At 35.5% G+C, this 24,983-nt stretch overlaps 1 protein-coding gene and 1 non-coding gene across 8 annotated transcripts in view; one reads left to right on the plus strand and one right to left on the minus strand.

The window, feature by feature from the left end:
- kek5 (kekkon 5) overlaps positions 1-24,983 on the minus strand; it is a 176,315-nt gene that overhangs the window by 43,967 nt on the left and 107,365 nt on the right. For 2 of the 6 annotated variants that reach the window (XM_064358673.1, XM_015979390.2), the window contains one exon: positions 22,143-22,177. The exons of the other annotated variants lie outside the window; for them this stretch is intronic. The gene's annotated coding sequence lies outside the window, so the exon portion shown is untranslated. The remainder of the gene's footprint in view (positions 1-22,142; positions 22,178-24,983) is intronic. 6 annotated transcript variants of the gene reach the window in all.
- Positions 154-6,151, plus strand: LOC103312396 (uncharacterized). Of its 2 annotated transcripts, XR_010335395.1 has the most exons (8): positions 154-1,493; positions 1,554-1,610; positions 1,666-1,749; positions 1,823-1,921; positions 1,979-2,026; positions 2,076-2,144; positions 2,200-2,324; positions 2,385-6,151. It is a non-coding gene; the product is annotated as an uncharacterized LOC103312396 (transcript). The 2 variants fall into 2 exon arrangements; XR_010335394.1 differs by having other exon boundaries at positions 160-1,610.

The raw sequence follows: 24,983 nt of genomic DNA on the forward strand, positions 1-24,983 counted from the left end.
CAACTGAAATGAGTAAAGGGTGGTTGTGGAACGAAAAGGTAATTAAATACCTATTTAAGCCTTTTGGTCTTGAAGCGCAACTATGTCGTCACTCATCACCGGTTTGACTCCAAATTTACGTTATCAAATGTGCGTTTCATAATTCAGCATTTTTAATTGTATCAATCTATATGTAACAACTTTGTTTTCATATTATTAAGTAAATCATAGAACAAGGAATCATTATAACATGTACATTGAGAAAATTTGTTCTCTGTAATACAACTCTTTTGTATGTGTGTTTCAAGATATTTAAATTCTGATTTTACTTACATTGAAATAAAAATCAAAAAATTACTGTCTGCGTTATAAAAGATGATGATAAGACAAAAATTAATTTTCTCAAGACTTTTGGCGCTAGAAATGTGTTGTTATGTACTTTCTAAATGCAATGGTATGTAAGTAATTTCCTAATGTAATGTAATAAAAGACCGATTTACCTGCCGCTTTACTGATTTCAATCAGTCAAAGAAAATATTATTAATTTAATATTTAATTGTATAAAATCAAACAATGTTATTTGGTTTGTAACGGAAAATAAGAAATATTTGATGACATAATGTATAGAATTGAAATACAACTTTATTTGAGAATTTCCATTCATTAATGACGGCTGCCACTTGAACCGCTGTAACTTTCAAATTTGTTAATGTATAATAAAAGACCGATTTACCGGACGCTTTGCTGTCTCGTCTAAATGTCTGAGGAGATTTCAAATCAGTGTAAAACTTTATTAATTCAACTTTTGATTGCCGTGATACAAATTTCAAATTTTTGAAAAAAAAAATTGATTCGTGTATAGAGAAGACGTATTTGAATATAATTGGTACTGTTGATTAAAACAATTAAATAAAAATTATACTTAAATACTATAAGAAAAATTACCTGCCAGAATTTCATCGTCATTTAATTTTAGACCTGAATAAGAATGATATAATTTTTCTTTTAAAGTAATGTTTTTAAATAAATAAATAAATAAATAAATAAATAAATAAAATAATTTAAACTTAAAATTGGTGAAATTTTCGTTATTACGTATCCAAGTCGAACAAATTTGGGCCCAACTACTAATTACATTGTCAGAGGTTTAAGGGCTAATTTACTTTGACTTTGCATTTGAAGAGAGTGGGGTAAGTCATTGTATAAAATCTCTTCAAATGTTGTAAAAGGCCTCTTTTCGTCGTGGTTTTTGGCACTTCTAAAGTCTTGTGCAACCTGTGTGTGTGTGTGACCTGTTTTGCAGTTCAGCAAAATGCATCAGTTTACATCTTTTCTAAACGAACAAAGTGTAAAAAATGTGTTATACTTATACCATGCTGGGTTTTTTAAAACACCAGAAATGTTACGCGACGCTTTTAATTATATCAATATCAAGATTGTCTTTAATAATTATTCATTAGAAGCTTGGGAGCAAGTTTCTTATGACCAAATGTCGAATCAAGTTAATAATATGGGTAAGTAATAATACAAATAATATTGTGAGCATAATTATTAATTTACATGTTGATTATTAGGACAAATGTGCAATAATTTTTCCGATGAAATCGCTCATGGAATAAGGAACTTAACTGGTAAGTCGTCTATTAATACATTGTTAGGAATTAAACAAAAAATAATTGTTTATAGATGATAATGTGAATAACAAGTGCGATGACGAGTCCTGGTACATGGAAAATTTTAACTTTCCTAACGATGTGCAATCGACTATGTGTAAGTAATCAACAATAATAATAATAATAATAATAATAATAATAATAAAAAATAATGTAATATTTATATCTAGCCAAAACCACGATGAAAAGAGCCCTAAATCAACCATCAACCTCTCGTTTTGATGAATTTACCAACCTGCAACCCTCAACATCTAAGGCAACAGAATCAGGTAAATACTTTATAATTTATATAATAATAGATTAATCATTAATTATAATATTTACAGTGAATGCTTTAAAAAGACGCCTCCCTAACTTCGAAGATGGTCCTTTAGGTAATTAATTACATACTCATTTCTATATTATAAATGTACGTGTTTGTAGATACACTTGTAAATCAAATCGGTGCTGGTCAAATTGACGATAATGAAGTCTTTGAAAATTTTGCTGATGGTAAGTAATAGCAACAACTTATTGAATATGTGAATACTTCAATATTTTCTTACAGAATTTAACTTTATTAATAAAAATGGAGAAAATGAATCATTCATAAAAAAGTTTAATACATTAGCGAGACGTATGAGGTTTTCCTTTAAAGATAATGCGCCGGAGAATCCAATTGAATGGATGCAAGTAAGTGTCACGTTATGTTTGTAAATTAGTTAATTAATTAATGATATTTTCGTTTAATAGAATGCAATTGAAGAACTGTTGGCGCACATTTTTAGAGGATTTTCAAGTGATGACTATGTCGGCTTAGTTCTCGAAAATGAAGAATTCCCCGAGCGACCTGTTTACATTTCCTTCCGCAAATTATCCCAATATAATGTCGCAATGGTGATGGAAACTGTAGGAAATGTTCTTCAGAGCAATCGTGCGTTCTTTGTTAATGATCGTTTATCGATACGGGTGGACAGGGTGGCTTTACCTGTGGGAAAAGGATTTCGTACCGCCACCGATGGATTAGCCGTAAGTTATAATGAACATTGTCTTAGTAAAAATAGCATATATGTTATTGAAAATGATAACAATAATTGTTTAGCATTAGCATTAGTAGTCGCAAGAGAGTATTGCAATAATAATTTTAAAAGATCCACTTTAGAAAAATTTAAAGGAATAAACGGGAAAAAACTTTTAGAACAATTAGGTGCTGAATTATGTAGAGAGGCTGATGTCGATTTAGCAAATGGAGGTAATTACACACATGTTGAGAAATTTCAGAAATATTTGGCAAATTATACAATTATTGTATACGATGATAGAATGGGTCGATCAGTGTACTATGTCGGTCCACGGGCTCAAGGAAGGCCAAGTTTAAATTTGATATTTGAGGAGAATCATTTCAATGTAATTCTAAGTACAACCGGTGCATTCGCGACAGCGTATTTCTGTGATCTTTGCCGAGTACGATATTCACGTCGTGATCGTCACAAATCTTGCCCCTACACGTGTCCCTGTTGTTTAGAAAAGCCACCTTGTAATTTAGTTCATAGCGATATAAAATGTCAAAATTGTCAAAGAAATTTTCGGGGTGCCCAATGTTTTGAAAATCATATTACAAAAAATATATGCGCGAAAATAAAAAAATGCCCAACATGTTTAACTTTCGTAAAACTTGATTCTAAAAGTTCAAAACATATTTGCGGTATGAAGTTTTGCCGAACCTGCGGTGTAAACAGACCAATAAGGCATTTTTGTTTCATGAAACAAAACAAAATTAATCAAAACAAGCAATTAGACAATCAACACAAATACTTATTTGTTTATTACGATTTTGAAACAAGACAAGAAAAAACTATCAATAATGCGTACCTACACGAAGTAAATTTGTGTGTGGCACAACAAGTTTGTGCACATTGTATTAATGAAGATGACATTTCAGTAAACTGTAATTTTTGTGGAGTAAGACAACATATTTTTTATGAGGACGCAGTAACAAATTTGTTAAATCATATCGCTAAACAATCGAAAAAATTCAAAGTTACAGCAATCGCTCACAATATGAGAGGTTTCGATGGCTGTTTTATATTACGTGAACTTTTTGCAAATAGCAGTAGGTGGCAACCGGAGGTGGTTCGTTCGGGAACAAAATTGTTAGTTATAACTTGTGGTTCTTCAATTCGTTTTATAGACAGTTTAAATTTTTTGCAGTTACCATTATCTCAATTGCCTAAAGCATTCAATATACAAGAAACAAAAGGTTATTTTCCCCATTTATTTAACACTTTGAATAATCAAAATTACATAGGAAAAATTCCCGATCCTGAGTATTACGGATATAACACTATGAGTGAGAAAGATCGTGTAAAATTTTTATCATGGCATTCAGAACAAGTGACCAATAATTTTGTGTTTAATTTTCAAGTAGAATTCCTTAAGTATTGCATTTCTGATGTGGATATATTGAGAAAAAGCTGTATTCGATTTCGGGAATGTTTTTTGAAGACCAATAATGTAGATCCGTTTTTAGAATGCATTACAATCGCCTCAGCATGCAATTTAGTATTCCGACGCAACTATTTACGCGAAAATTCAATCGGTATCATACCAGTATCTGGGTACAGAACCGCTGACAAACAAAGTGTCATTGCTATAAATTGGCTACTTTGGGAATCGAAAAAAAGTAACGTTCATATTATCCATAGCGGAAATGCGCGAGAAGTCCGGTTAAAAGAGGGTATGCTAGTTGACGGGTATTGTGAAGAGACGAATACCGTTTATGAATTCCATGGGTGCTGGTGGCACGGGTGCGAGCTATGTTTTTTTAATCAAACCCAGAAATTATCCGATAAAAACGACGCGTTATTCTTGCGTCGTGAAAATACACAAAGTAAAGAAGAGAGTATTAGAACATATGGCTATAACTTAATTACAATGAGGGAATGTATATTTAAAGACCAAATTAAAGAGAACCCAGAATTAAAAAATTTCATTGATAATCGAAATTATTTGAATAAACACACTCCTTTAAACCCACGCGATGGCTTCTTTGGAGGAAGAACAAATGCTTGTAAATTATATTATAAATGTAATGAAAACGAGAAAATAGCTTATCAGGATGTTTGTTCCCTATACCCATTCATTAATAAATACGGGAAATATCCAATTGGGCATCCGAAAAAGATTTATGTTGGGCAAGAGGAATGCGCAAATGTCGACCTAAATTCTGTCGAAGGTTTAGTAAAGTGCACTGTATTACCTCCTGCTCAACTTTACCATCCTGTGTTACCATTTCGATGTAATGGAAAATTGACATTTCCATTATGTCGTACCTGCGCTGAAGCTAATTATCAAGACAATTGTTTTCACGAGGATGTCGATCGGCAATTTACTGGGACATATGTGGCCGATGAATTACGTGTAGCTATTGAAGAAGGGTACAGTATAGTGGAACTTATTGAAATTTGGGAATACAATGTAGAAATTTACGATCGGGGTAATAAATCGGGCGGACTCTTTTCAGAATACATTAATGCATTCGTAAAATTAAAGGTCGAGTGTTCTGGTTGGCCATCTTGGGTAAGTACCGATGAAGACAAAAATGTATATATTCAACAATACGAGGAACGAGAAGGTATAAAACTCGATCCAACCAACGTATCAAAAAATTCCGGTCTCAGATTTCTCGCTAAAATAATGTTAAACAGCTTTTGGGGAAAGTTTGGCCAAAAGGAAAATCTTAAAAAAACTGATATAATTAGCGATCCCCATGAGCTGTTTAAGTTGCTAACAAATCAATCTGCAATTGTAAATAGTCTATTACATATTAACGAAGACGTTATTCTGGCAACATGGGAACGTGTAGAGGAAGATATAGCGCCCATGAAAACGGTAAATGTAGCTCTTGCATGCTATACAACAGCCGGTGCACGCTTAGAATTATATAAGTATTTAAAACCCCTTGGCAAAAGGGTATTGTATTTTGATACCGATAGTATCATTTTCGTTAAAAAAGAAGGGGAATATGAACCTCCTACTGGCGATTTCCTAGGTGACCTCACTGACGAAATGATTGAATATGGCGAAGGTAGTTATATAACTGAATTTGTCAGTGGGGGTCCTAAAAATTATGCCTACAAATTTTGGAATGAAAATGAGCACAAAATTCAAACTGTGTGTAAAGTCAAGGGGTTAAGTTTGCATTATCAAAATGCTCAATTAGTTAATTTCGACAAAATAAAAGACATGCTGTGTAATAACACCGACCAAACTGTTAAATTGACCGATCGCACAATAATTCGAAATGAGACTTATGATGTTATGACAAAAGAAACAACTAAGACGTATCGTATAAATTATACAAAACGACGACGTTTAGATGATGGTTCTTTTGACACCTTACCATATGGCTATAGAGATGTATAATAATATAAGATGTATTATTTAATCTTTTAATAAATAAATAAATCTAATAAATATGATTTCTGTGATTTTATTTTGATTTAACCCAGAATGTGTGTGTGTGTGTGTCGCGCCCGTTCCCGCGCCGCCGCCACCCCGTCCCGCGCCCGTTTCCGCGCCGCCGCCCCGTCGTCCGCGCCGCGCCCCGTCCGCGTCATGCTGGTGAGTAACGAGATATAAGGAAAGAAAGAAAAAAACATGGATCTTGCAAAGTCTTTATTTATTCATGAAATATTTGTTAAACATTTTGTTGCATAGTTTGTCATTATTGTGAAAATCTTTGTTAAATAACTTTAGAAAATCATCAACAGAATTGCCTAATGCGTAGTTTAAAAGAAATAAAGTACAGTATTTGCCACAGACGGTTGAAGAAAAATCTTGAATTTGAGAAATATTGTAAGACCACATCATAGCATTTTTTCTAAGAAATTTTAAAATATTCGGAGGCGGCTGATTTCCAAAACTATCAAAGAAGTATGCGAAACCAAATTTATCAATGTAAACAGCCATCCAATGACTACCCGGGAGGTAATCAGGGTCTCTGTTGATAATAACCATAGAGGGTCTGGTGATTAGGACAGGTAGAGTGTTATACGCAGAAACAAGAACGTGGTGTCTTTTCTTCCGAGAGATCATCTCCAGACACGTTTTGAGTTGTAAAGTATTCATTGTACCAACTAGCCAAGTTTTGTACGTTTTGAACAGCGCACACCGAATCGCTGATTATATGATTCACACAACAATTCGTATCAAAATGTTCTCTCAAGTAACGAAGCGATGGACACTCTAAATCTTCAATGTTTACAATTTGACTTTTTGGTAAACGTTTCAAAAGTAGACGCTTCTTATCTATTCCTTTCACGTATATACACTTTGAATTTTTCGTAGTTTCATTCAATATTTCAGACAACTTTTCGTAGTCGTAATTACCGCAGTTCCAAGAAAGCCCGTGAAAGTTATTCGTCAACCAATCGGCTTGCTTCTGATAACGATGCGGTAAGGTTGAAAGATCATCGGGTGGTTTAAACAAAAAGATGTCTGGTGCGCTTTTGTTCGTATTAAATACAGCTAATTCTTTTATGGTTAAAGTTTCGGTACAATTACCGTAATTGAACCCTTGAAAATCCACAAACACAACCATTTCGGATGACGGGTAAAATGAAAGTAGCAAATTTTTCATTTGTAATAGCAATTTATTTATCACTTATATAAATTTATCAACTACTATAATCTACAATTACATTACGTTTTTTATCAATTTCTATTACACTATCAAATTCACCATACACTAAACAATTGACAGTTTCTGTAAGAGCAGTGTTAAAACCAACTTCTATTCGTAAACTTCCGTTCTTTATCAAATTCCATGAAAGAGCATTATGCGATGATAAGTCAGGTGTCAAATCAAAAACAGCTATTGAATATCCATCAGCATAATTATCACGTGAAATCCCATTTCCAGTGTTTAGAAAATGTATACCAGTACCAGAAAATAATGTGTGGTACATTGAAACAAATTTCTTATTTGGACCGATAAATGTAGGTTGTAAGGGTTTACTAGGAATTTGGTTACCATCCACGTACAAGGATAGATAGTTTAAACCAAAGTTTTCGAAATTAAATGGATTTAAGGAATAATCACCGTTAAATGCTTTATTTGTCACAAAGCACAATGCACATCTTTTTGGAAGTTGGCCCAAATAAACATTATCCAATGATTTTCCTTGTACTCCTTGCGGTATAGTCAAAACCTTTAATTCTGTTCGCGTAATTGGATATTTTGCAGTTGAAAGCTCTAAAGCCTTTGCATGCGCAAGTAATACGCTTGGATTTATCCGATTTCTTCTAATCATTAGAGTTGCATCAGTAATTTGAATTTTTCCATTAAGATTATTTGATGACATCAATGCAAAACTATCACGAGAACGTACAAATTTTAATCTCATTTCTACACCGTTGATTAAAAATTTTTCTTGATTAAATATATCACAATTTAAGTGACCAATAAGATCGACTTCTTTACTCGTCGACGTTAGTTTGAGTCTATTGGCGAATCCACTGTTCTCATTGGTTACTACATTCATTTTGCCTGCCGTATCGGCGTACCATAATCCACAAGTTAAATGGGAATTCTTCGCCCCTGAGTCATAATTTAAAAGTGTCTCCAAATAACATTTATAAGCGTATGTATTATTTGGTGGTGAAATCAGTTTTTGATTTAGGTATACATCAACTTGACTAAACATTGAGTGGAGAATATTATTAACTGGACCAATTGTATCTTCAGCGGTATAATTACTACCGTCATCTTTGCATATTTTAATACAAAGTGAAAGTAAAGTTTGCGATAAATCTATATAGTCTTCACCACCTGGTATTACAAATTCTAAAGGACTATTTTCAGATATACTAGATACAGTTTTGTAATGAACCCATTGACCGCTTTCGATGCTTGTTTGAGTTGGCGGTAAAGCAAAAAGATCCAATTCACTTTTCGCGCACTCACAACTATGAGGATGTAAAAACGACATTCTAGCTAAAGATATCTTGATGTTTAATAACTGAACTCGTTTTACACTTCTTTGCAGAACGACGTGAAGAACTATTCTGACTTTTATTTTGTACTAGCCTTCTTTTTATAGATCCAGATCCTACCAAGTTGTCTAATTTATCTTGAGCTTTTCGTTTCAAATTTTCAACTGACTCATTTACACGTGTCTTGAATGCATCCTTTACAGGCACCTCATTAACAATGTCGCCAAGAAAATTTGAACCAGTGCGTAGTGTTTCCTTACCAATTGTTTTAACACCACTCTTTATTAACGGCATTACCGTACGAAAAAGTCCCCGTAAAAAACTACCAATACCATAACCCTTTTGGTAACTAATTCCTTTGTAAATAGCACCTACACCTGAACCAGCTTGATTGATGTAGTAATCGTGATAATGACATGAAGGCATTACGAAATTTTTTTAAAATGAAGTTTAACGCACACTGTTCCAAACTGAAATGGCACTTTCTCACCAGTTGCACTTCTTATATCAATTTCAATGTTTTCAAATTCCCTTTTCAACAGAGGCACGTAATGCGGATGCGAAAATAATTGCGTATGATGTGTACCGTAAATGTAGTGTTTATTATCGATAACAACGATTCGAATTACTTTTGCCATTATATCGCCCACCAATTGTGGTTCAATTATATCACTGTATACGAAAAGTTGTGAAGGCAAACCCAACATAATGTTTGCTGGATGTGTTGAAGTTTTACTCAGTACATTTGTATCCGGTTGAAAACCTAATTGTAGACTTAATGTCGGTGAAAATGATAGACTTGTCAGATATTTGCTACTGCTTGTTACAGTTACTCTTTTTGAACCATCATTTAATCTGAACTCAACATTATCTTTTACTAAAACTCTTACCGAGTTTAGAGCATCCACAATAGATTCGATCGTTTCGTAGTTACCAGCTTCAAGCTTAGTCTTATATTTCGTCATAATTACATCGTGTTCAAATGTGATCGTTTTCATTTTAAGATCGCGCATGAATTCTTTCGAAGACTTGTATTTCCTTCTTCGAACCTGATCATCGATCCATGTCGCAAAACGGGGATCTTTAAACAATATGTCAATGGCTTTTTCACCTTTTTGCATAATCGCCGATAAACTAAATTCAAAAGAGCAGTAAATAATATTTTCACCACTGTTGATGGTTAAGAAGGAACACGGATACTGTATTTCCGAAAGTCCCACACACCATTCACCATCCAAATGAGTCAAACCGGTGATGAGTGACGACATAGTTGCGCTTCAAGACCAAAAGGCTTAAATAGGTATTTAATTACCTTTTCGTTCCACAACCACCCTTTACTCATTTCAGTTGCGACTCTCGACTAACAACAATCGTAAATGGCTGGTAAGTTACAAATTTTATAACATGTTTCTCATAATAATAATAATAATTATTTTACATTTAAGAGGAACAATGGATTGTGTTATACGCAAATAGGGAGCAACGGCTGCGAATAAGGAGGAGGAGGATAAGAAATCAAGTTCTAGAGGACCAGAAGATCTGATGTAAATGGTGTGCGAGAAGAGAGCGGAAAGTATGATGCGCTCATGTGCATAACAGCATGATTCTGCGATGCACACGGTGTTCCACGGAGATGCTACACAGGGCCAACGTAAACTGCCCTGTGAGGCATAATCTGGGGCGTCAAAAAAAAAAACCCTATTACTCAACGAGAAGAATCGCCATATTCCAAGAATCTGATGACGATCGGATATCAAGCGACGAAAGCGGCGTGGAAGATGCATAATTTCATATGTATATACTATAATTTTGAATAAATGCTTATTTTAATAAATTTTGTTTAATTTATTACAACTTTTAATTAATTCATTAATTAATAACAATAATTAATCTGACAGAAAGTGTAGCGGTCATTAAGAGAAAGTTGCAGCGGTCATTAGATAATGACCTCATTAGCACTAATTGCTCGCTTATACTACTAATCGAGTCCGGAGCAACTTCTTAAATAAACGGCTTTTGAGATGCCTGCTCCCGGACTAAGACCCACGTTTTCATAAACTTTAATATGGTGGCTGTTTGCGACGGCAAAGATGTTTTAGAGCTGGTAATTAAAGTACAGATTATACATTTACGATGAGGTAAGAAGTAGTATCGAAGAGATGCAGGTATTTGGGTGGATGTAGTGCAAGTCGGTTGAATAGATTTCGCGGTTTTGGGAGCAAACTAGCTGAATAAACCCGCGATTCACCAGAAGAGATTCGAAGCAGTGCAGTGTGTCACAGCGAAAATAGAAATAGCGAACAATACACCATCTCTGATACGTGTATATGGTTTGAAAGAACGAACAAACCGTCTCAATTCAGTCTACTGCTTTGGCAAAATAATGCAGCTCCGTATCGTTTGAAATTTATTCAGTTTGAAGGATGAATGCAATCCTGGCGAAGCACGGTACGAATAAGTTACAAAGTAATGAACAAAAAGCTCGTCCTGCGGCTCCACTCCACAAACATGATTAAATATTTGGAGGATCCAGTAAAAACATCATTGTTAAACAAGAGCAAAGTTTGGATTGGTTGTTTATAGCGGCCCTTGCTACTTACTAAACGGCAATAAATGTTAACATTAATCCAAAACACAATACCCCATACGGAGTTCTACAATGTTACTTATTTATTAGCAAAGTTTGGTTATAATGCCGCGCTGTCTCAGAGCACAATAAAAACTTTCCTGCAGACAAAAACCACTAATAACGCCGCGTTAACATCGGGACTCTGACATAATTCAAATGCAAATTGTCAAAACCAGGTGAGTTCATGAGCACATGTCGCTTTTCCTGAAAGTCATTTTTCAATTAAGAAACCCTTTTCACAAAATCCTCCAAAGGAAATTCGCGCAATAAATTAAAGCGTTTCCTTTGTTGTATGTGCGTATTATTTTTCCGAAACAAAAAATACGCAGCTTTGTAAATTAGAGCGTGTTTGGTGAAATGACGGCACGTCTCGTTTTCGACACGACATCTCTGCCCTCGACATCACGATTAATTTCCGAAAAATTTTCATATCGTTGCGGCGGAAAAAACGCGATCCGTTGAAAGAAACTGTTCCCAGCAGGAACATCCGTTTTGATAATTGCCAACTACTAAACTTATTCATATTTATAAGCATCGGAAAATACGAAACGGAATTGATGTTTTATTCACAACCCCACGTAATTAACAAATCAGTTTTTGTTACGTGGGGAAATTAAAATGTTAGAGGTGAAAACGGGGAATCCGGATGAGCGTGTCGACTTGTGTGTTTTCAAACGAATTTCATTTGTCCGCACACGATACAGCGTGGTCGCCACACCACGAACTTTTCAGTCAAATTTACGAAATTGTCCTGATTCAGGAATTAATCATTCATCGGGATCCTGGCAAAATCCTTCCTCAAAAAAACACTTTTCAACTACTAGTCTTCTACTTGTTAAATTATACCGAAAAAGTATGGGTATTTAGGAAGGAGCTCCCAGTTATACTCATAAGTGGGAACAAGTAAGAAACAAGCAATATAAAAGGAGGTGTACTTAGGAAACTTTATTCATTATTGTGAACAGCAAAGTGCACTTTAATTTGAAAACATGTTCAAGATGTTATTTTCTGGACGTTTTTGTTGTTACTACAAGCACAAAAATGTCAATAATCGTACTAAAGTGCCTAAAAGAGGTTATTAAAGAGAGGGAAAAAATCCCATATTGCTGTATTTTTTGTACACAAAAGACAGAACTAAAACAAGAAATGAAAATAATTTTCGTGCAATGTATGATGTTAGCCTAGAAGTGTAGTGTAATTTATGTAGTTCAAATTAGTGTGAAAATGCAGTACAATAATTCTCTCCGAGTACTTACACTAAATAAAATGACACAATAAATAAAAAGTATCCGCAGCCGGAGCCTCTGCTCGCCGAAAACGTGATGAGGTTACACGGCCATAACCGCCGAAATAATCCGGTAAAAGTCTTAAAAGTCTGGGGCTATAAAATAAATCTCTAGCAAAAGTACGTAATTTTTTATTTTGAATAAAAACCGCATCGTATTAAAATAGATGAGGGCGCGTGTTAGTTGGAAGTAATTTGGGCTCGTATATCAAGAATTATGAGCCGCGTTCAGCGCTAAAAACTGATAATTTGGAATAAACTCACAGTTGAAAAATACGAAACGCATAAACAGCTATTCATTGCCAACACATTACGTGTTGTGGCGGCTGAAAAATGCCTCCGTCAATATATCTAACGAGACAGTTTTATGCTGAAATATGATGTTGTCAGAGAGGAAATTTTGGCATTCCTCGAAACACACGGCGAAAAGTATTAAGTCGCCTCCTGAAAATGTTTCATTAAAATGCATTGCTTCATTACCTAGTTGAATAATGAATTCGCTTAATACCCGGCCTACACTCTCCCAGAAACCTTGATAATAACATGAAAGCATTTCTTCGGGCGCATCATTTATCTTCCTGCAAAAATGTTTATCTTGTACTGCTCTGCCTCCTATATCTATGGAAATTTAGCCGGGACTATCGAATCACCACCACCGATGGACAAATTTGAACATGACAAGGGCGTTACCATAAATTTACATAAACCCAAGTTAAAAAACCGCCAACGTGAGTCGATTAAAACCGACTTTCTAATAATAGAACTCTACCGCACTGAAAACATCATAATCGTAGAAAAAATTCATTACATGCCATTCCGACTTTCCCTGTTATTGCCTAAACGTTTAGAAAAGCGTCAACACGAACTTTGGAAAAATTACGGCGGCATTATCACCAACATTAAGATAAAACTAAGCACCCCCCGTTGTGCTTTATTCAGTCCTAAATTCGTCACGTACCGCCACTGGTCGATACATAAACAAGAGAAAAAATCGGTGAAATTATTTCCCACGTAAAACTCGTAAAGCTCCTCCAAAAACTTTCGCCATTAGAAACTCTCGTAACAACAAATCTCCTTGTCAAGACGCCAACATATGCAGCAATGCTGATTAATTAAGTCTTCATGTGACAAATCCCGCTTTATGGCGTCTAGTCTTAAAAACAGTTTTCTTAAAGCGGCGCAATGTTTCAGCGTTGACAAATTTATCACAAGCACAAATAAATTCAGTTGCGGAACATATGCGTACCGAGGGGTGGAAAATCGGGATGATTTATATCGAAGGAAAGCCGGACTGCTGAAATCTCCTCTTCGAATTTAGAATCCCGACCTTAGGGAATCACTGCACACAACCAATCTTATGAAATACATTTATTATCTTTTAAATCACTGCGAAACTGATCCCGATCTATATTCCCTCGTAAAATTTTTAGCACATAATTCCGATACGCCACGCAAATAAGAACACGACCCAAATGCTGCTTATCTCCACGAAATGCCTCAGCGGCAACGTATTTATTACCACGTCGCTGCAATTTTGACCAAATGCATTGCAAAATGCATCGACAAAAAATAAAAACACAGGGTGTATCAGAAATACGTGTCTTACTTTTAACAGTTAACAGAGCTCAACAAATAAATCATCTTTTCTATTTGCAATTTTTCAATAAAAAATTCGCAACTTTACTTTAAATTTGGAAAAAGATAACATTCTGAAACGTGTACCCGTCTATGGGTACAAAAGTAAGAAAGCCGAACTATTTTCATTGTGATAGAAACGGACAATTTAAACAATTTAAAATAACAATGAAAATTGTTGCTATGAATACAAATTAATTGCCCGGCTCATTTGCACCAAAGCCAGTAGATATATTTTATGTAAATAATGCGGTATATGTCGAATTTCGATAGTTGCGCCCTCTCTAGAGTATATAATCGTTATTGTTGCCCTGTCAAGGTCCGTGTCGCTACTTTAGTATATCTACTGGCTTTGATTTGCACTAGAGTTCCTTTATTGGGAGAGTTGGGACACTAAACGTCAAACCGAGCCAATTTTGTATTATGTGGATAAGGTTTTTATTTCTATCCTTTCTTATTAAAATTTTTGTTAGTAACTTATAAGTGAGTTATGTCAGAGGTTTATGTTGAAAATAATATCAAGGTTATAATTTTTGTCAAATGCATAAAATTTTACGTCAAATTTAACCAGAGACGTAGAAAACAAAGGAATTTTGGGATTACTATTTAAAAAAAGAAAATATTGAATATCTACAAATACTAATGCGCACATTTCTGAAATTTTTTGATACTTATTTTAATATTAAATTCATAACTTAAAACATACTTTAATGCTAAAAATGCTTTTCTTTCAGTCACAATTTTTACTTAAACATCTCGTCCCAAAAACTGGTCATCAAGAACCCTTCATATTTTCCGACGTCTTTTTAAATTTCCCAAAAAATTATATGAAAGTCTTCTCGTGTGAAAAACGTAACAAAGTCGTGAATTCCAATAACTTTATAAATTGAAACAGAGTCTAAAGTTCACGTAGATGCTGAAAAAGGCGGCCAAGCAGCGACAGGTTCAACTTTCCTAAAAATTAGACCCAATATTGGGTTCAAGTTCCTATGTATTTTGTAAATGCATAAACAAATTTCCAAAATCTCATAGATTTTGTACATAACATTATTTAGACAATCCACTTTTCCAAATGCTTGTTAATAATAAACGTATAACTTGGCAAGAAAGGTTCAATTTCTCTCTATTTCATCGATGATTACCATTTCTTAAAGTTAGGGAAAAAATGTTTATGATGAAAAGTTTAGACGTAAAATTCTTGTACTTACTTTTGAAAAGTTGGAGTTCGTATCAAGAAAAACAGTGAATTGACGACGAGTGACACTCTGAACCATTTCTAAACGCAGTTAGTCGACGAAAAATGGAAACATTTTTTGACAAATTTATTAGAATTTTCGCCAAATTTGATTTCTGATTTCTATCCTAATTGTGTACATTTCAACGGACGTATATGAAACAAAATTTCGAAAATTGACATTCAGTGTCCCAACTCTCCCAATATAGGAACTCTAGTTTGCACAAAAGAAAGAAGGAAAACAGTGAAAATTATAAATAAGAATTTTGCAAAATGTTATATGGGAAATCTGTTGTATTTGATGAGTTTTATTACGTGTTTAAATTAACACATGTATTTCTGATACAGCCTGTATAAGCAACTTTGTAACACTTTTAATTTTCAATTTCCTTGCAATGTCGATTCGAATCTGAATCCGCTCCTAGATTCGAAATTTCCGTGGTCAAGGTTTTAATCCCAATTGCTATGCAAAACTATGCAAATAGGGGTCACGACACATTTCATACCAACCATATTATTATAAATACCTCTGCCATAAATATTAAACAAATCCCTCAAACAACATCAAAGATGACTTTTTTATTTGATCACTGCTTAAGGTAACTGTTTGCTCTTGACGTCTTATTGAAAAGCAATTATAATAACGTTCTTTTGCTTTCATATCCATCTGAGTTCGAAAGAAAGTAATTCAGGTATAAAGATGTCAGTCCGGGATCACCCCAAGACATGCAAAAATTGTAGGGATATGGAGTTGTCTCGGCCTCGATGGACGTTTACATCCATCATTTGGCATCACTGTCTCCCACGCACATGGTGTAAAGCTCAGAGAATGATTATATTAGGGTGTGTTTGCTTAGCCCTTAGTAATTTCTACCCGATTTGCTGTTGCTAATTGAAGGTATTTAATGTCAGCGTCTCTCAAAGTTTCATCTAACCAATATCGTGTTCCAACCATGTCGAGAGGATTACGTAGGTTGTCTTTCAAGTCGTATTGCGAACAATGAACCACCGGGAAATATTTTTCGCTTACGTGGCGGTGTTTTCGTGTCAAATATGTTTACGAAACAATTGCAAGACACTGTCTGATTTAAAAAGTTTCTAAAACTATTAAAACTCTTTTGCCGGGTGAAATAAAAAGTTGGTTCCATGATTTATAAACTACAGTTTCAAAGTTAATTTCATTCAGATCTGCACTTTTTAAATGTTTATTGCCCATTTGGGATGTACTTCAAAACTGTTTTACAGTGCTCCCTCATCAACAAGTAAAACAAATCTAAATTAAAAATGTTTTGCTTAAAATTCTTTAATCAAGTTTCGCTTTGAAATATCGTAGCGTAATCTCGAACATAATTAAAACTGTGTTCTGCACAATACTTCCACAATAAATATTCTCTTGTGGCCTTATTAATAAAATTATTGAAAAGACAGCTAGGTGGCTCCTTGCAAATTGGTAAATATTTAACGGGGGATGACAAGAAGCTTATTGTATCTCGCTGCCAGAACTCTATTTTACATTTTCATTTCATTCTCCATAATCCTTTGTAGACTTTGGGATAAATTTTATAAAGAGACGAATTTAGGTGGACCCATAAAATAATATCGTTGAGACCTTTACGACTTTCCGTTTATCAATCCGCTTAGTAAGTGTTTATGACTAAGGGAGGGCTAATTAAACCGTACCTGAATTTGACAAAGGTCGTAAACAAAGGATAATTAGCACAGAGTAATTAAAAATCATTTGATTCCACAACTTTAATTTGAAACTTCAGTTCGTCTGTAGATAAGTAGGAAAATGTGTCAGTTTTTAATGGCTGTTGGAGTTGCAGATCATTGCACATTTCTCTTTGCTGCGAGGGGATAATTCGCAGCTGTGCAGTCCTAGTTTTTCCTTTGTTAATTGGTAGCGCTTCGATGATGTGAAGCTGAAGGAACATTGTTGTCTCTGATCCGGAATATGTCGGGATAATTCCATCCGGTATCGATCCGGGCAGACGATATGACGTGGCAATTAAAAAGGTAATAATTCGCGTCGACGGTCATTTATTCCGGTGAAGTGTCTCAGACTCCAGTGTGCAGCTTGTTAACCGCAGCACCTGGAATGATTAAAAAGCAGAATGGCGTCTTCACGGGCGTCGGCGTCTTGACGTCAACGCTTTAATTGGTCGCTGCGGGCGCCGAGAATATGACACTATATGAATAACAGTGTCAGGAGGCTTTTGTCTACTATCTCATTATACGGTGGTTTTAGCAATTTACCATGTAGTCATTCACTCTATGCCCTGATGATATCCGATAAACTGAATAAACCAGCCGCCCCTTTAAATTTTATAACTTTCCACCGCGCATTGTGCTACCTTTTACAACAGGCCGCTCCTATTATTAATCAAACGTTTATCAACGACGCTTTTTCCGCAAGCGTATGCGCCACGCACAATGTTTACGTCTTCATTATCCTTTGTTAGATGTGCGGAGCACTCGAAAGCTTGGAGCTGCAATAAACACGAACATTACGCTGCACTGCTAGCAGGACGTTATAATTCCAACGAAGGTACGCGAGCACAACATCAAAATGGAATTTTTTTGACCAACTACAGTAAACCTCTCAACAACGGACACTGATAGGGAATCGGTAATTTGTCCGTTGTGGAGAGGTGTCCGTTATTCGGAGGTTTCACGGTATTAAAATTTTTAAATTTTAAATTTCAGTAGATTCAAATATTAAATTTATTAGTCTCTAACGAAACATTTTATTTATATTTGTGAAATTATTAAACGGACTGCTAAATCTCGTCAAAATCCGCAAGTGATGAAAATTTAAATCAATTACGATCTCACCTACTGAAAGTTAAATGAGAAAAACCAATTTACTAAATTAATATTTCCTCAGTTCATGTTTTGTTCAGTACCTAGCTGTCATAAAATCAACACGACTTGGTGAGTGAACTGTACTTGTTATTTGGCCGTTTCATTTGTTGTCAATATGTACTTTACACAATTTATGGATCAATGATCTGTAACGTAACATTTAGTGACACATTTCAAAAATGGCTCATATAATCCCGGACCATTAAAAATGGCCGTATCGCTTAATGAACCCTAGAGGAGCATTAAACATGGGTTATGGCAAATCGCATGTAAATGGCCGAGTTAATCAGATCTGAATTTAATCCTCTAGGACAACACAAGAAAAAATCTGGGCTTTTCGCATAAATCACGCCAAATCCCGGATTTTCAGATATAGATACAACAACAGACACGCAAAGTCGCGGAACATAGGAAATAGATTAAGTTAAAACCGGAAAAATATGAGGTGGATAATGCCGTCTCGTTTCGGGTGCATTTTTCGAGTTAATTATTTCAACGCACCATCCGGAAGACGGATCGCGTCGAGCGCTGTATCCGGTTAGTCAATTTGCGTAAATGCTCCGTGAAAAACAGGCGTCCGGGTACCAGGATGGATGACATCAGTATTGCGGAATGGCTGTTTGTCTTCAGGAATAGGGTAATGCTACATCTAAACGCCTGCTTTATATTAAAGTTGGTCGTGTTTTCATTAAGGCAGCGAAGACGTGACGTCAACTCGGCCGCAATATCGGCTCTGACACGGCTGCACGTCAGCTGATGTGAAATACGGCGGCGGAAACACCCTATATGTTCATTTCGGTAAACAAACACCGAAGAAATAATTAGGAAAAAACAAGTTATAGCCGGCGGCAAAAAGCGAAGTTTCTTTGAGCCCAGTCGAGAGGCCAGTTGCGCGCTCGATAAAAACTTTATTGTGGTGAAAATTCACCTGCAGGGTTTTATTTTGGGAGGGAAAAAGATAACGGAGAAGTTTGCCCGCTTTTGCCATTATTTACAGATTAACATCGCGTAGGTAAATCGCCATGAAATCGATATTTCTGTTTGTTTTAGTGGCGCGTGTTGATTTTGGATTTGTTGAAATGATTTTTAGATAAACAAAAATGTTGCCAAGCCGCAATTACCTCGCTCCTGATTTTGCGACGGAACTGAAAGCGTAAATGCAAACGTAATCATACCGAAAACACTCCCAGGAATTTTATTTAATCATTGCTAATGGGCAGGTAATCCGCAATCTCAAATATGAACACATGTGAAAAATGAGCGCTAGAATTATCAAATCTATTCGTTCCTCTTGGAAATAATTGTTTACCAACTAAACTCAACTCTCGTGTTTCTCCACAAAGTGCATACTAAATAAGGAAGATTTAATCATAAACTATAAAATTATAACTTGGCTCTATTATGCAAATGCTCCAACAAGTGTCACCACTTCTCCAACTAAGACAATGGCGATAGGGGTGCGCCGATTGGAAGATAAACGCATGTCTGCGTGTCAAAATCCAAACCAAGCCGCCACTTTGTTGATTTTAATAAATTCCCTCTGCTTTTGGCCTGTTTTGAATTATCTAAAGCTCTGGAAACACATAAATTTTGATAAATGAGGCTTTTTTGTCATATTCAGACGTTTCTTGCGGCAAAAAGAAATAAAGAGATAGCCGAAGGAACCCCTTCCTCAAACAGCGGAATATTTACATGATATCAAGCAATATTTTTGCGAAAATTTATCTCATGTACCAATTTATTTAAAGGAAGTTCGTTTGTTTTATGTCGGAAAAAGTATAACACTAAAAAGCTCCTGGTGAATTTTTCATTGTTTCATTGCCTTTTACGCGGCTTTAAAATTCCTTGGTAATAACGCTTTTCCGCGCAAATAATTTCGTTTGACATTATAAAAGCGCGAAAATGATCAATACGAGAAATTACTGGGTAAAAATCATTTTAAATAAGTCCCGGCGATCAATTTTGCCAGCTTAGTGTATGGCAATCTGAAGCTTTTATCGTTGAATCACGGCAATTTCTCAAAGCTTTCATACTCATTTATCGCCGTGAAAATTTTATGAGTTTACTTGACAGTGCAGCCAAGCAAAAACTCCACTACTTTATTAGTCATAAAGTAAAACATTGTTTCGTCGTTTTTATTTTAAGCCGATATGGTCGACGCGATGTCAATACGTCGCGATTGTAACATTTTTCATAAAAATCGGACTGAATGTGCAAAATTTGCCATATTCTAAAGAAATATAACCCAATTTATTCCAAAATGGAAGTCTTTTGCATTGTGCTCGAGATCAATGCGGGCGTCAGGCGACATGACAGGGACAGGCGGCACATGCGAACATCCAGACACTTTCTGCTAATCCAACAAACACACTTGTTTCGACTCGGGCAACCCTCCAGAGGTATTTTTGGACGAGCACATGCCGCAAATGCTATAACCAACCGGAGGTTTAACTCCATGTGAGCCGGAAATACAACCGCGCAATCGATGAACGACGATTCTTAACGCCTTATTAAACGTCAAACCTTGATTTGAAAGATTTAAAAGACCCTCTCAAAATATCTTGGCCGTAAACCCACAAATGTAGAAGTTTGTGTCATAATAATGCTACTCCCTTCGTGATTCAACACAATGCCAATACCTACAGTAACCGCAGTTTTGAACGTCTCTCGTGAGAATTCATTTTTTTTAATGAAGTTATACCACGTATTTTTAATTCGTTTGGAATATTTCGTTGCGTTGCGTTTTGCATGCAACAGTAAAAAATAGTATGTTGTAAAAACATGTACAGAGTGACTCAATTAAAACTTGTCAAAACAAAAAACACAATGAGTGAGTGATAAAATTGGTGGATGCGCCGGGTCAGCAAAGTACATAAAAACGAAACTGTTTTATTTTTGACCTGACATTTTTTTGATTCTAACAATTTGTTCGCATTTGGAGAAGTGTTCCAAAGGCTGTAATCATTTTAAACCCCTTTCCATATGTACAAAAATAAATGGCTGCTATCTCGCAAAGTTCAATCTTGCCTCGTTATTAATACTCCCACCTTTCCGTGCTATTTATTTCATTATCTTGTAAAACCAGCCTTATCTGAACCCTTCACCTTTGTGAGTTGATATGAGGGCCGCGCTAAAATATTAACACGTATTGTCCGACGCTTTAAGTTAATTCCTTCCATATTTCCATCCCGCTGGCTTAGAACATCGCAGAATGACTCAAAGTCCCGGAGATTGAATCCGGTGTCCCCCGGAACCATAATTCCGGCATTGGCCACGACTACAATGTAAACGTTTTATGTCTGTGGGGGCATTAGGGTAATTACATGAGCGTGCTTCGACATGGATGGAATTTCCACCATCACAAGACGAGCCTCGTAAAGGCTTCTAGATTGCAAAATGCCGAGGACGCAAACCGGAAACCGCCGCCTTAGAACAAGGTGGCGCCCGGAGCGATTGGATTTTTGGTTGCGTTATGATTCCGGGACAGAAAACAGCGAAAATTAGTCGAGGGGAGGAACGGACGGCCGTATATTTTTTTCTAATTGTTCCGAGGACGGTTTGCAGATGTTCCTGGCCGCGTATCGGCGGAATTTATCAACGTTTATATTCTCCACACGAACTTATCAGCGTTTACGCGTTCGGAGAGCATTTTCGCTCGCGGAATGGCCCGTAAAACTCGAATTTGCGTGGATAAATGCTAATACTCTATGAAACATATTTGCTGAATTATATTGAAAAACGACGCGAAATTCGGATTTGATGTGACGAATGCGTCAATTAATTAGTGAGAACAAATAACTACTAAAGATGGAAAGTTAATTAGGAACGCTCCTGAAAGCACGAACTGAAAATAGAATTTCACCTTAACGGCACATTAAGAAAAGGAACGGCCTCCACTCCAACTGAAACAAAACAGAATGTTATTGTTGGTGGTGGCGTTTTTCAATGAATTTTCCACGCTGTTGTAGCATATTAAAAAATTCCATCAAAAAGCCGCAAGCTCCGTTCACTGTCAAAGAACGTGAAAAGCTCTAATACACCTGTACGTTATTATAACGAAAATTGTGTTTTCAATTTTGGACGGAAAATCGGATTTCGTAGTCGATTTGCTGCGAAAGCTCCATTGTTTACCACTCGACGCTTCATTCATAATCTATTTCGATTTCCTAGATTATTTACTCCAATAAACTTCACACATTAAATAATAAATAATGCAGCCAGTTTCGTCAAAGCGAATAGCTCATTTTAGTCAAATGCTAATCCAACATAACTGCAACAAAGCGTATGTAAAAGATAACAAAAAGAGCACTAAATGTGTAATGAAAACCAAAAATCTACTAAAAATGCTTTCAACTCAATAATTTCAATGTTATGCTATATATCTGTACGGGTTTGCTTTTTGGTTTAAATGTTTTAATTATTTGAGCCATTTATACAATGGCTTTTACACATTTAAAATAAATCCCCGAACATATCTCATTTATTTGATGCAGATCGTGTTTTCACAAAAACCAACAGCTGCAATTTATTAAAATAAAATTGAATAAATTTGAGAGAATTTGAGCATTCTTGCATCAGACCTAAATGAAATAACGTATTCCATTAGTTAGATAAACTGTTTAATCAACTTTAATTGTCATTTAATCAGCTCCAACCGCAGGGGAAATATCCCACCAAGTCAGGCTCTCATATCAAAGTTAAAACGCAGGGGTTAATGTTTTTGCACAGCAGTTTGTAACAATAACAAGACTTCATGTCAGGGAAGACGGTATGTAAAGTTCTGTTATTATTAGGGATTTTTCAAACTGCACATAGCGTGTACCTAACTTACTTATTTTACAGCGTGTTTGTATGGGATCAACAGAGAATATTTCAGAACGTGTTCGTCGGTATAATAATGTTTTCTTTGCAAATTGTATTCAAAGCCTGGAATTCAGTCGAGCCGTTTATGGAAATAGAAAATTTAGGCACGTTTGCTCGTAAATTAATAATTGTTGAAAAAAATCCCAAGGTGAGTGCGATGTTATTTAAAAAACAAATGTTTCTCTTCCGGATAATTAAAGTGGAAAAGGTTGCGCCCGAGCCGTAGAGCACAACATAAAAATCCAGCGGCGAGCAAAGAGGGCCGGTGGAATATACGTTATGTAGGTGATAAATTTTACAACAAGCAGCACTTAGGTGACCAGTAAATTGACCATGAAACCGAAGCGAGCTCGCAGTCCCTCGAACATGCGAGGCGATCTATATGTGAATAAGGGAAGGTCGCCCCAACAACACGCACCTCACGCACACATAGCGAAAGCTCCGGTATTTATAGCGGGGACAAAACGTCCATTACATCTTTCCATAATTCAAAGTGAAGAGCGCGGACGGATTAATTGCATCGGCGGGAAAACCATCGATAAACCAATCATATTTATTTCATCAAACGGTGGCGTCGTATAATGGAAAAAGTTCCGGATGAGGCCGCTGCATTATTTAGTAACGTCACCTCCCATGTGGCCGAAACCCTTCTGAATCAACAATTTATCTCGGAATTACGAAAGAGTTCATCAAGTTCTTTCCGGTCCTGCGTTTTTACACGCAAATTTAATATACGAAAAGCCCACGAATAATGTACATCGCCGGAACGAGTTTTTTGCATTTTCTGAATTAGATCGGATTTATTCGGGCTTTGTGCTTGAATGATTAATTCTGCTGCTTTGAATAAACGCCTTGAACCGGCCGACAACCCCAAACAAATCAATTTTTTGTGCGGTAGGCTTTTCGCTGCATGATTTCTGAAGACACGCTCATCTGATAGAAATCTGACGTTTTGGCAGCGGCGCGGAGCCGATCGATGCCGAAACTTGACCCAGATCTGCAAATTTTAAATTCCCAACAAAATATTACAGATTTAAAATATTTTTTGTCGGTAACATTTTAAGCCTTCTTTTTCATATCTGAATCCAAGATTATAAACACTATTCTAAATCACCTTTTCGATAGCAACATGTTTACACTATTTTAAAACACGCTTCCCATAGCAAAGTGTTTTAAATTAATTTTTTCACTATATTTTTTCACTATTTTAAACCACGCTTCCGATAGCAACGTGTTTTAAATTGAAATGTTCCAACATTTCTCCATATCTAAATTTAACCGTTTACAAAATATTTCTGGTTTTTAATTTTTTTTAATTTGCATCTCTAGTTCAAAAATCGGTAACTCTGCCATTTATAAAAATATGGATATGTTTTTTAGCTCCTTTGGAAGAGGAAGCCTAGACCTTTCTTTCAGTATTTTCAAATTTTTAAAAAAGAATAACAAACCCTAAATGTTTAAAGTTAAGTTTTCAGAACTTCAAGCACCCATAACTAATTTTTTTCAAATGAAGCGCTGCAAGTTTTATTTCATTAAATCGTAGAGAATTCATTTCTGCAGCGATATGTATTAGCATTCTCTATACTTATGTTTAATAGTTTTCATGTTACAATAACTTTTTCTTGGGATTGAGAAATTCATTACCTATAGGCCTTTTCTCATAGGTCGCATGGAAACAAGGGAAAAATGTGAGAAATTAAAGTTTTTTAAACCAACATTCAATGAATTTATTTTGTATTCACAGGACAGCAAACACAATTTTGAACAGAGTATGTGATTTGTTTAATCAGAAATGTTTTTATAGCAGACTGGAAAAATATGTGGTTAGTAAGAAATTTTCTACAA

This window comes from Tribolium castaneum, chromosome 9, assembly GCF_031307605.1.
Source record: "Tribolium castaneum strain GA2 chromosome 9, icTriCast1.1, whole genome shotgun sequence".
In the NCBI taxonomy this organism is placed as follows: domain Eukaryota; kingdom Metazoa; phylum Arthropoda; class Insecta; order Coleoptera; family Tenebrionidae; genus Tribolium; species Tribolium castaneum.